Source organism: Mizuhopecten yessoensis, unplaced genomic scaffold (assembly GCF_002113885.1).
Source record: "Mizuhopecten yessoensis strain PY_sf001 unplaced genomic scaffold, ASM211388v2 scaffold10919, whole genome shotgun sequence".
In the NCBI taxonomy this organism is placed as follows: Eukaryota; Metazoa; Mollusca; class Bivalvia; order Pectinida; family Pectinidae; genus Mizuhopecten; species Mizuhopecten yessoensis.
Genome location: NW_018408787.1, coordinates 1,174,373 through 1,189,259, shown reverse-complemented (window position 1 = coordinate 1,189,259; position 14,887 = coordinate 1,174,373). Strand labels below are relative to the sequence as shown.

Below are 14,887 nucleotides of genomic sequence, written 5' to 3'. Positions count from 1 at the left end.
CAGTTTGAACCATCTTTTGTGTTGATAAGTAAGAAGGAATCGAATAGGTAATGAGGGAATTGAATAAGTAACCAGGGAATTGAATAAGTAACCAGGGAATTGAATAAGTAATTACGGAATCTAATAAGTAATGAGCACTTAGTATGGAAGTGAAAGGTTAAATAGATCAACAAGGTGCGTAATGAAACATTCTGAAGCATTTATAATGTTAATAAGTAAGTAGGAATCGAATAAGTAACCAGGTAATCGAATAAGTAATCAGAGAATCGAATAAGTAATGCCCACTTAGTATGGAAGTGAAACGGTTGAATACATCATCAAACAGCGTAATAATACACAATGTACTATTTGAACCATCCATTGTGTTGATAAGTAATCAGGGAATCGAATAAGTAATCAGGGAATCGAATAAGTAATCAGGGAATCGAATAAGTAATGGAATAAGGAACTAGGAACTAGGAATCAACTTCATGGAGGTCATAATAGATCACTTGTAACTGAGCTAGATTGGGTTATCGCAGGCGACGCTAACATTCTGTGGCAATCCCAAATGAGGGGTAAGCCGAGATAGACTGAGAAACCCCGGGCCCATATTCATGAAACTGTTCTCATGCTCAAGCACGATTTCTGTGCTCAAGCCTTGTAACCTGATTTAATCATGTAACTTGGTCGAAAAGTCATCAGCTTAGAGTCTTTCAAAACTTCTTGCATATCATTCACAGAATATGATGTTTTTATCAATTAATCGCTGGCATAAAAAAATGGGCTTAAGCACAGAATCTAGGTTTGAACATGAAAAAAGGTTTCATGAATACTTGCCCCGATCTCGCCGAAATACAGATAATTGATTTTGTTCTTGCATCTTTTTTTTAATTTTTTTTTTTATAAAAGGATGAATGTTTATAAGGCCCTTTTTGGGCCCCGATATATTCGGATTTTCACCTCCTTAATTTGTTCAAAAATGGCCTATTGTATTACATGTGCAAAACTAAGGTAAAAGTTTAACCGAAAGCGGGGTTTTGGGGGTACGAAAAGGGGTAGGGTAAATCACAAATATAATTTGCTGTTTTTAAAGCATGCTCAAAATCCCAAATCGTACCATTTCTGTTTTTCAAAACACGTGTAAATTGAACAGTCATATTTAAAAGAATGAAAATTGATAGAAATTAAATCGTCAATTAAAGATTGTTTATTTAAAACGGAGGATTAAAACCGAGGGTTGTTTTAGGTTATTTTTCAAATGAAAAGTATTTTGTTTTCTCTATATTTTCCTTTCTAATTTATATTTTGGGTTTTGTGTTTATAGCTTTACTCATTTCAGTACACTTACTTAAAATGCATATTCACTACACAGTCCGGGGGCTCAACTAAATATGGCCTCTTCACTACTAAAGCTACGTTTGAATGCTTCCGCGCAAACTACTGCGTCCTAACAAAGAAGAAACCATATTTCACAGTGTAGGTTATATATTATCTACGCTATCAAGCATCCAGCAACATCAAAACAATACTTGTAATGACAAAACTTATTTCAAAATTGTAACGAATGCTTCACTTGTTGAGATGAAGTGCTCGCTCTGTAAAAAGTCCGCAAAATACCGCGGAAAGGTACCAGACCGATTTGACGAGATATAGAAAATGAGCATGTGGTATCACATGGGATATCCCCTATCTGAGATGCGAGAAAATCTGATTAGTTTATCGGTTCGCTATAGTGGTTCTGTACAAGTGTTAGCCAAGATGGTTCTGAAAAGATGTTATGTTTGGTGTATCAGAATAAAAATTTATGGGACGTTCTAATAACAATGATGTAATGACATCAGTATGATTTCATGTCTATCAAAAACTTGTATCAGTTTACTTGTAATACAACTACGGGCTTCCGTATACTTGAATCAGTTTACTAGAAACTCAACTACGGGCTTCCATACACTTGAATCAGTTTACTTGTTGTACACCAGTTAACTCGATATACTACTACGGGCTTCCTTATATTAGCAACATACGATTGATTTACATGAATATACATGTGTATAATGAAGTATTTGGCTGAAGTAGAGTATGTGTCGTTATACTACCAGCCGATCCTACTAAAGTCAGTATCACTTTGACGGCTGAACATTCACTAACACAACCGAATGTCTGACTGTATAGTTTACATTCGCACAAACATGCCGAGGACTTTTAAATTTTGTCTGATTTGATTCCCACTGTGTTTAATGTGTTGTTTTGTATCCTTGTCATTTACACGGCTAAGTCCTCAGCATTGACGCTAAAGATGAAGGCCCTGAACGAAGTCAGTGTGGTTTAAAACGGAGGTTACAAAGCAAGCAGGCGGAAGTTGAGATTTTGAGAAAAACAAAAATGTCGATTTTGTCAAATGAAGATGTATGCCAGGAAGTCTTATAATTTTATATGATGAAAAGACAGTGCCCAAAATACAATGTAACAAGTAGCGCAGAGGCTGAAACGAAATAAACAGCGAATTTCATAAAAAATATACATGTTTATTGAATAGGAGAGTAATCACCGTAACACTCATAATAATCACATCAATAATTTGTTGACAGTTTAAATGTAACTGGGAAAGAAAAACGGTGTTTGAACTTTAACTAAAGAAGGATAATACAATGTCAAAGATTTCGAGAAGCTAACGAACTCAATCAACCACCTAGGAACAGGAATAAATAACTGATAAACAGATGAAACATCGACCTGAGATATAATACACAATGTTGATAATGATGATAAAGAATGCTAGGAAAAGCGAAGACTCATACCCACAGAAACCTCCAGCGTAGCTGTACTGTAAAAACCCCAAGAGATGAAGCTGACAGCTTCAACCTGTCCACGGTTCTTTGACGATCCGCTAGTGTGTGCTAAGATCAGAACTACTTTATTTGTCATTTTTCGATCATTAATGTTAATTGAAATAGATGGAGTTGATACTTTCAGTATCCGTGAAACACGCCTTCCATGCTAAGACGCGACCGTGTAACTTACACAATAAATATATCGTAAAACGGAAAAAGCGATTTCAACAATACAAGGGAGCTATAATCTTTCTTGCTTGCTGCTAATTTTCTGTTTAATTTCTTCAGACACGGATGTTATTACATTCCGATAGGATATCATTATAGCAATTGACGTTATCACAGCATCTGCAGCAATACTGATTTACGTAGAGAATATGGTCAGAGTTTCAACTATAAATCTCGATGATTATTTCACGTATCGAACCTTTATCTACCATTCCGATATTGTCTGTTAGTATTAGTTATCAGAAAATGCTGAGCCGAAGGCGTGTCTTTATGTACTAAACAGTCGGAAGTCGGGGATATACGATAGCACATGACTTACATTGCTAAACAATTACGACACTCCCGGTGGGGTGTCCTGCTGGGTGTCTTAGGCAGTATCCTGCAGTGAGGTATTACTATAGAATCGACATCAGTTCCGCGCTATCACAAGGAGAGAAACACGAACATATCACAGACTCCCAAAACACACATGCATACACTACACGCATGCATCTTGCACACAGGGGAGGCCGCCCTTAAATGACCATAGCTGTTGATAGGACGTTAAACAATACTTAACCGAACCAAACCAAACGAGACTCCCATGCATCCATCACATGATACTGTCTGTAAATCAATAGTTAAACTACCCCGTTATATTTGGACTAGAATAACATAATTTGCATATGGGCGCTTCTATCTAAACAAAGTACAAGATAAAACAGGTAAATATAATTCCAACCGGTTGACGGTAGGAATTAGGATGTAATTATTTTCTCTTTGGTAGGAGAAACGCCAATAGGTGGCGCTATTGGTGGTATTTGCACGTGCAGCTGGTCTGGGTTTTACCTAAACGTGTCATTCAGGCGACACAGGTAACAAAAGCACACGTGTATGTTTTTATTTTTAAATGGGGTTATTTTATTGAGAATAATAGGTTAGGAGTTATGTTTGTGTGTGAGATGTACATTATTGTGTAATTGTGTTTATTAATCATGATGATTGAAAATAAACATCAGTCAGTGCCTATGTCGCTGGGAAACATCGGTCAGTGCCTATGTCGCTGGAAAATACAGTTTTTGTATTCGTGTTGTTTATCCTATTGGATACTATGGAGAAGAAAACACAACGTACCGTGACTAGAACTCGCGCAAGAAAACCCTGAGCAGGAACTGACAATTTATTTTGTATGAATTAATTACTGAATTGGACGGGTTATTGGCAATTGTCTAAGGGTATGTCAGGAACTATGAAGGATAATTATTTCAAAGAGTCGTTGACTTACCGCCATCAGACGAGGTTGGCATGGTCTGCAGTCACGTGATGTACTAAGTCTATTATGTCCTTTTCCCTCGGGAACAGTTATTTTATAGAGTTGTCTGGGCATGAATATTGGCCGAGCTGTACTTAAGGCCATTTATTGTGAATGATTGTATTATTATGTTACTAACACCATATATATTACAAAGTCGCTTAATACTCATTCGTATACGGCGTGACACATTATAACCCTCTCACATATAAGTTATTTCAACTTATATTAATCACTTATGTTGGCCAGGGTGTTACCGCGCGGGGGTCGTAATGTGGGAGGGAATCGGAGGTACAGGAGAAAACCCACGTGGTCGAGCAGTTGACCCCATACCTGTTCACGTCCGAGTGGGAAATCGAACTCCGCCTTGTTGAAAGTCAAGTGCGCTATCCACTGCGCCACCCGACCACCCTAAAACCTTAACCTCACAAACCCTCCAGCGTTAACCTCCACACAACTCTCTACGTATCATACACGGTCCTCGTCTGATAACACTCGTCGCAGTGTAAACTTATGTTAATTCTGCTGTACAGGTACTCTGACACAATTTGTTTATTTCTACATGTAGTTCTAATAAAAACAAACATGATAGAAACAAAAAATAAATAAACAGCGGTATATTGTTCTGTCTAAAGCGTTTATGGTGCGATGATGTCCTTGTTTACGCGGATTAGTCGATTATGGTGGAGTACCAATCATAAATCTTTAGCGTTGACTACCACCCTGCTGTGTTTTATATTCACAATTACACTGATACTATTGATGATGGACAAGTGAACTGTCGCTGTAATAAACTCACTATTGTAGTATAGTATATGTGTAGCTGTGTAGAACGTGAAGTTTTATTAAACTTTATTTTTAGAAATTCGTCTTTCTCGGTGACAGTTTAATGTGAAATATACTGCAGTGTATGTATAGATATCGTTTATCGTTGCCCGTGACAGCATCTGATTTGTAGAAAAGCTTAGTGAGGAAGCATGGAACAACTTCTGACATTTCAACGAGTGGAAAATAGATGTGAGCTGGATAACTTGTGACGATCTCTGTACGTTTGCCTTTCGCCTCTCGAGATATGTAATGGGTAATTGGCAATAACTAGGCCCGCTCCACTGGATCGATGGCGAAGCGAACGCGCCTATGGTAGGAGCTTGAAATTGGTCGCTCATACGAACGCACTTTTGCCCCGAATATGATACGATCTCCGTGACGGATGGTTTCAGAGATAAGTCGAACGCGCCCCTATCGACTTGGACAAGAAATGGCTTTTCCTTTTTTGTATGAGGAAACTGCATATACAAAATAGCCCCTCCTACATTTTGACGACATTGATCAACTTCTATATCGCAAAGTGCATAAACTACTTGGACGCTTTTAAAGGATGTGAAAAAAAGGATTTTATCTTCAAGATTTGAAAAGCGTTTTCAACGGAAACTGGCAATGTTGCACCGGGATATTGGCTATAAAAGAAATAATTTGTCAGAATCAATCTATTTTCGGCGGACAGATGACTGAAGGGATGTTATGATTTCCCCTGTGTATGTTGAAATGGATCTAGTTTTTGAAAGAATCTGATGAAACAAATCAAATAGATATCGGATATTATTTTCAAAATTTAATTTTTGAGCAAAAGATTTACGTGCATGTCAAGTTGATTCGGATCAAAAACGATTGACGGATTCAGCACACAGGAAATTCAAACAGTGTGTCGAAATGACAACTTAGAGAAGTTCATTACAAAACTACTACGGCAAAAACAAATTAAAATAGATTTTTATCAGTTATGTATGTATACATATATATGTATATTATTTCACAGTAACACGACAGCGTATCTTTGTTTGTCAGATGTTGTTTGTTTTACGCCGGAGGTTGTTCGTTATCTAGACCTTTATTCTATGACTATAGCCGAGTGCTGAAGTGTTTTCCTGTCCTCAGATGTGAAAGACACCCTGGAAGTATCTGCCAGAATCATTGTGTCCTGAAAAGTCGGTATTTTACTGTTGTAAATAACCCAGGACTTTACAGAAACTTACAGCCGGAATTAACATTGCCGGGGAACACGTAAGGAAGATAACCATTGTTTTATTCAATTGAACTGAGTATCCCCTATGGATTTGGTCTGGATAATTCTAAACGGGGCTTGTTTAAAGTATTCCTGGTAGTGTCTGTCCGGAATAATTCTAGCTGACTCTATCCGGAGTATCACTGATAGTCGCTGTCCGGAATATTTCTAGCTGACTATATCCGGAGTATCATTGTTATATTCTGTCCGGAATATTTCTAATTGATTTTGTACGGAATATTTCTAATAATTGACAATGTCCGGAATAGTTCTGAAAGACTCTGTCCGGAGTAAATCTAGTTCAATCTGTTGGGAATATCTCTGATCGACACTTGTTCTCCAGACATTCCCAATTTGATGAAAAGAAAAGCTACCTTACTAGAAGAAGGCTTGGTGTCTATAGATTTCACCTGACCTTTGTAGATGTCTACAAGCTCGAGTACGATTTGTCCTATCCGTAGCTGACCTTGCCGGAACTATAGGCAGTTATAGTACAGTGTCGCCATAGAAGAATTGACCTTATTTGGAAAGGTCTGGATTGTTTCTCGTCCATTCTGCTGTTGCGATGGTTACTTACATAACGGCTTTGATTTATTAGGCGGGTCGCTGTGCAAGCTTGACTCCAAGACCAGCTGTGAAATTTAGCTGTCTCGACAACGTCAGTAACTCCGAATCTACTACGGTAAGTGATTTCATTATACATAATTTGGCCTTGTTTACATGGTAAATAGCACACACACGTATTTTGGACAATGGACACGTGTGATGTTCACATGTTTCGGTAGTACTTGTTGAACACTCTATGGATGAGCGGGCGGGAGTCTTATTCACTTGGGTTACAGTGACCATATACATACATGTTATGTTCAGTTTTATTATAAATCTCCGTATTCCTTAAAGGGATAACAGTTTGGTACTGTGTTTGATCATGGTCCCTATTTATGTCGGGAAGAGAGATCAATGTCCAATACATTGGCCTATCAGGGTTAGTTGTCCGGTGAGATAGAGAAAAACAACGCGCTGTTTTTATTTGTTTCATTATACAATTAATGTAGTTCGTATATCTTTGGAATAAGGATGTAAGTGTCGGTTAAATTGTTTAAGTATGGACCGTACTTCGTTTGGGATAGAGAGATACACGCCGTGTACCTTTTTAAATTACATTTCATAGTCTGTCTTCTTTTGAAATAGAGAGATTAATATAGGGATTGTGTCATGATTGTCCGCATTCTTATAAATATAGAGAACTGTCAAATATATTCCTTCGTCACGGGTATACTGTAAATGCAAGGGCCTTTCCCATAATAATAATTTGATAGTTATATATAATGTAGGATACTGCTACATTAGTGAGAACCGATTTTTTCCTGTAACACACATTTGAATTAAACTAAATTGAAACGTTCCCATTTGTTTTTCTCTGGCGTATTTTGTCTAAACATTATACTTGACTAGAGAGTCGAATGACTGTTATTGTTGCCCTTTTCGGCGTAGTACCGTAGTTTGGAATATTTTGGATGTGATTATATTTTGGTTTATTTTGCGCCTGGCGTGAATTAGCCAAGATTAAACATCCCAAAGTTTCCTGATGCCAAAACTGTGTCGTCGCAACATCCAGTATCGGCAGACCGTCATCATCTTATTCATTAGGCATCAATAACTAACTTCCGTTGGCTTTATTTTACATGTAAGCGAAATTTGGAATCGCATTTTTTGGGGGGCAGGAATAATCACTTCAAAACCAACCCGTCAATAAATGTACATTTTGATCTGAAGGTGTCATAACATTTCATTGTTTTCATATCCGTTTTTGTATTAGTAATTAGTAAGTTCAATGGTAAAACGTTAACTTTCCACGAGCTTGGTTTATATCTTATTTAAATTATAACTCCCCAGTATCACATTATGGTTAACTTTATTCAGGAAGTATTCGAGTTTATTTTCTCCCTTGATCATAGTTAGGGTATATACTACATTAAGATTGTACAGATGTATCTAACAAGTATCACGTTGGATATATATCTATATTCAGGAAGTACTGGAAATTTGTTCACTGTATTACATTTTTAGTGCATTTTGGTTTTATATTGAGGGGACAGGCACTAACCATCCTCTGTATCACAATTAGGCATACTTTGTTCAGACTGCATGAGTTTATATACTGTTAATATATTCAAAAATGCATTTTATACTCTAAAGTGTATCAATATGATACACCGTTGTTTCCATTTACTAAATTTCTGCAGCGCATTCATGATTATCCAATTTAAAAGTGAGGAACAAAGAGTAACTTAATGTATTTGTGTTGTACGTGTAATACATTATTTGTGTTGTACGTGTAATACATTATTTGTGTTGTACATGTAATACATTATTTGTGTTGTACGTGTATTACATTATTTGTGTTGTACGATGAATTAGAGGGAAGAAACGTTTGACAGTTGCCTCTGCTTCCAGATTTTTTTTTAATTTTGAATCACGATAATTCGACACGCTACTAAAGGGTAAATCTATATATCATGTACATGCACCGACTGGCTGTGATAATAAACCTCGGCTAGAAACAATTTAACAGGAACACGGAAATGTCGCATCATACACCGGCGTCAACCTAACAGTCATGTTGGCCCTATATATAATTCATGGCCATGGAATGGGGGACTGTAAATCTTTACCCATGTTTTGATTACAATATCTAGTCTAATGTTTTCCTTTCTGATTTTCTAGGCTACAATTCTTTTACCTTGGGAAATGTTTACAATTATTACCTTACATTTTATTTTGAACCATTCCTTTAACTATTGAGTTGAAATTGTATTTCCATTCCCGCATTAAATATAAATGCTGATGTTTATTGTATGAATTGCTAGTGTTTATTACATGTACCAAGGCCACCAGCGTTCACCAGTGTTATATACAAGCCGATACCCAGCCCCAACTCTGTCGAAAAACATCATTAACAACATCAACCACAACAACAGCGACAGCCTTCTACCACAATATGTACCAAAAACAGCAACAGAAACATAGTACCAACAACAGCAACAGAAACAGAAACATAGTACCAACAACAGCAACAGAAACATAGCACCGACAACAGAAACAGAAACATAGTCCCAACAACAGCAACAGAAACATAGTACCAACAACAGAAACAGAAAAATAGTACCAACAACAGCAACAGAAACAGAAACATACACACAACAACAGAAACAGAAACATAGTACTAACAACAGCAACAGAAACATAGTGTAAACAACAGCAACAGAAACATAGTACCAACAACAAATACAGAAACATAGCAACAACAACAGAAACAGAAACATAGTACCAACAACAGCAACAGAAACATAGCAACAACAACAGAAACAGAAACATAGTACCAACAACAAATACAGAAACATAGTACCAACAACAGAAACAGAAACATAGCACCAACAACAGAAACAGAAACATAGCACCAACAACAGAAACAGAAACATAGTACCAACAACAGCAACAGAAACATAGTACCAACAACAGCAACAGAAACATAGTGTAAACAACAGCAACAGAAACATAGTACCAACAACAGCAATAGAAACATAGTACCAACCACAGCAATAGAAACATAGTACCAACACCAGCAACAGAAACATAGTACCAACAACAGCAACAACAACAGAAACAGAAACATAGTACCAACACCAGCAACAGAAACATAGTACCAACAACAGCAACAGAAACATAGTGTAAACAACAGAAACAGAAACATAGTACCAACAACAGAAACAGCAACATAGTACCAACAACAGACACAGAAACATAGTACCAACAACAGAAACAGAAACATAGTACCAACAACAAATACAGAAACATAGTACCAACAACAGCAACAGAAACATAGTACCAACAACAGAAACAGAAACATAGTACCAACAACAGCAACAGAAACATAGTACCAACAACAGAAACAGAAACATAGTACCAACAACAGAAACAGAAACATAGTACCAACAACAGCAACAGAAACATAGTACCAACAACAGAAACAGAAACATAGTACCAACAACAGAAACAGAAACATAGTACCAACAACAGAAACAGAAACATAGTACCAACAACAGAAACAGAAACATAGTACCAACAACAGAAACAGAAACATAGTACCAACAACAGAAACAGAAACATAGTACCAACAACAGAAACAGAAACATAGTACCAACAACAGAAACAGAAACATAGTACCAACAACAGAAACAGAAACATAGTACCAACAACAGAAACAGAAACATAGTACCAACAACAGAAACAGAAACATAGTACCAACAACAGAAACAGAAACATAGTACCAACAACAGAAACAGAAACATAGTACCAACAACAGAAACAGAAACATAGTACCAACAACAGAAACAGAAACATAGTACCAACAACAGAAACAGAAACATAGTACCAACAACAGCAACAGAAACATAGTACCAACAACAGAAACAGAAACATAGTACCAACAACAGAAACAGAAACATAGTACCAACAACAGAAACAGAAACATAGTACCAACAACAGAAACAGAAACATAGTACCAACAACAGAAACAGAAACATAGTACCAACAACAGAAACAGAAACATAGTACCAACAACAGAAACAGAAACATAGTACCAACAACAGAAACAGAAACATAGTACCAACAACAGAAACAGAAACATAGTACCAACAACAGAAACAGAAACATAGTACCAACAACAGAAACAGAAACATAGTACCAACAACAGAAACAGAAACATAGTACCAACAACAGAAACAGAAACATAGTACCAACAACAGAAACAGAAACATAGTACCAACAACAGAAACAGAAACATAGTACCAACAACAGAAACAGAAACATAGTACCAACAACAGAAACAGAAACATAGTACCAACAACAGAAACAGAAACATAGTACCAACAACAGCAACAGAAACATAGTACCAACAACAGAAACAGAAACATAGTACCAACAACAGAAACAGAAACATAGTACCAACAACAGAAACAGAAACATAGTACCAACAACAGAAACAGAAACATAGTACCAACAACAGAAACAGAAACATAGTACCAACAACAGAAACAGAAACATAGTACCAACAACAGAAACAGAAACATAGTACCAACAACAGAAACAGAAACATAGTACCAACAACAGAAACAGAAACATAGTACCAACAACAGAAACAGAAACATAGTACCAACAACAGAAACAGCAACATAGTACCAACAACAGAAACAGAAACATAGTACCAACAACAGCAACAGAAACATAGTACCAACAACAGAAACAGAAACATAGTACCAACAACAGAAACAGAAACATAGTACCAACAACAGAAACAGAAACATAGTACCAACAACAGAAACAGAAACATAGTACCAACAACAGAAACAGAAACATAGTACCAACAACAGAAACAGAAACATAGTACCAACAACAGAAACAGAAACATAGTACCAACAACAGAAACAGAAACATAGTACCAACAACAGAAACAGAAACATAGTACCAACAACAGAAACAGAAACATAGTACCAACAACAGAAACAGAAACATAGTACCAACAACAGAAACAGAAACATAGTACCAACAACAGAAACAGAAACATAGTACCAACAACAGAAACAGAAACATAGTACCAACAACAGAAACAGAAACATAGTACCAACAACAGAAACAGAAACATAGTACCAACAACAGAAACAGAAACATAGTACCAACAACAGAAACAGAAACATAGTACCAACAACAGAAACAGAAACATAGTACCAACAACAGAAACAGAAACATAGTACCAACAACAGAAACAGAAACATAGTACCAACAACAGAAACAGAAACATAGTACCAACAACAGAAACAGAAACATAGTACCAACAACAGAAACAGAAACATAGTACCAACAACAGAAACAGAAACATAGTACCAACAACAGAAACAGAAACATAGTACCAACAACAGAAACAGAAACATAGTACCAACAACAGAAACAGAAACATAGTACCAACAACAGCAACAGAAACATAGTACCAACAACAGAAACAGAAACATAGTACCAACAACAGCAACAGAAACATAGTACCAACAACAGAAACAGAAACATAGTACCAACAACAGAAACAGAAACATAGTACCAACAACAGAAACAGAAACATAGTACCAACAACAGAAACAGAAACATAGTACCAACAACAGAAACAGAAACATAGTACCAACAACAGAAACAGAAACATAGTACCAACAACAGAAACAGAAACATAGTACCAACAACAGAAACAGAAACATAGTACCAACAACAGAAACAGAAACATAGTACCAACAACAGAAACAGAAACATAGTACCAACAACAGAAACAGAAACATAGTACCAACAACAGAAACAGAAACATAGTACCAACAACAGAAACAGAAACATAGTACCAACAACAGAAACAGAAACATAGTACCAACAACAGAAACAGAAACATAGTACCAACAACAGAAACAGAAACATAGTACCAACAACAGAAACAGAAACATAGTACCAACAACAGAAACAGAAACATAGTACCAACAACAGAAACAGAAACATAGTACCAACAACAGAAACAGAAACATAGTACCAACAACAGCAACAGAAACATAGTACCAACAACAGCAACAGAAACATAGTACCAACAACAGCAACAGAATCATAGCACCAACAACAGAAACATAGAACCAACAACAGCAACAGAAACATAGTACCAACAACAGAAACAGAAACATAGCAACAACAACAGCAACAGAAACATAGTATCAACAACAGAAACAGAAACATAGTACCAACAACAGCAACAGAAACATAGTACCAACAACAGAAACAGAAACATAGTACCAACACCAGCAACAGAAACATAGTACCAGCAACAGCAACAGAAACATAGTACCAACAACAGCAACAGAAGCATAGTACTACTTACAGACAGTTTGCCTTGTTTAACGAGTAAAACTGTTGTATATAGGTAAAACATAGTACCAACAACAGAAACAGAAACATAGGACCAACAACAGCAACAGAAATATAGTACCAACAACAGCAACAGAAACATAATACTACTTACAGACAGTTTGCCTTGTTTAACGAGTAAAACTGTTGTATATAGGTAAAACATAGTACCAACAACAGAAACAGAAATATAGTACCAACAACAGCAACAGAAACATAGGACCAACAACAGAAACAGAAACATAGTACCAACTACAGAAACAGAAACATAGTACCAACAACAAATACAGAAACATAGTACCAACAACAGAAACAGAAATATAGTACCAACAACAGAAACAGAAACATAGGACCAACAACAGCAACAGAAATATAGTACCAACAACAGAAACAGAAATATAGTACCAACAACAGAAACAGAAACATAGTACCAACAACAGCAACAGAAACATAGTACTACTTACAGACAGTTTGCCTTGTTTAACGAGTAAAACTGTTGTATATAGGTACGCAAATAAAACGTTTTAGTTTTCCCAAGTACATCAACAAGAATACATTTTTCAATCCTATGCCTACGTAAAATCGTATCCGCGTAGAGAGGGCTAACATTGAGACGTACACATGTATTCAGGAATTAGGGTATTCATGTGTTGTATGTTTAACTGCACTTTTGTCTTAACATAAGTAATTTGATGGCATATATAGAAATAGACACAAAATTGAAAATATTCAGAACCCTGAAATTTATACATAGTGCAGACCTACTCATCTTAGTTTTTAAGTTATCCATTCGTAATCTCCTAGATAAGTATTTGTTAATACAACATCGTCAATACAAAATGCTACAAAATGACAACATTGTCAATACACAATGATACAAAATGGTAACATTGTCAATGAACAATGATACAAAATGGCAACATTGTCAATGAACAATGATACAAAATGGCAACATTGTCCATGAACAATGATACAAAATGGCAACATTGTCAATGGACAATGATACAAACACTACAACACTACCTTATCGTCGATACACTGTGATACAAGCATTACCACATTGTCCGTACACAATGATACGAAGCTTACTACATCGTCAATACACTTTGATACAAAATGACAACATCGTCAATACACTTTGATACAAATTTACCACATCGTCAATATACAATGATACAAAAATTACCACATTGTCGATACACAATGATACACAAATTTACCACATCGTCAATATACAATGATACAAAAATGTCAACATTATCAATTCACAATGATACCGACATTACCACATTGTCATTACACTAACGATACAATGATACAAAGCTTACTACATCGCCGATATAAAATGATACAAAATCCCACACCGTTAATACACAATGATACCGACATTACCACATTGTCATTACACAATGATACAATGATACAAAGCTTACTAACATCGCCGATACAAAATGATACCAAATCCCACACCGTTAATACACAATGATACCGACATTACCACATTGTCAT

General features: G+C 36.2%; 1 protein-coding gene across 1 annotated transcript in view; it reads left to right on the top strand.

Moving 5' to 3' along the window:
* The first annotated feature begins 5,490 nt into the window (after nt 1-5,490).
* Nucleotides 5,491-14,887, top strand: part of LOC110463651 (tsukushin-like) — a 98,554-nt gene continuing 89,157 nt past the window's right edge. Inside the window, exon 1 of the mRNA XM_021518447.1 lies at nt 5,491-7,076. The gene's annotated coding sequence lies outside the window, so the exon portion shown is untranslated. The remainder of the gene's footprint in view (nt 7,077-14,887) is intronic.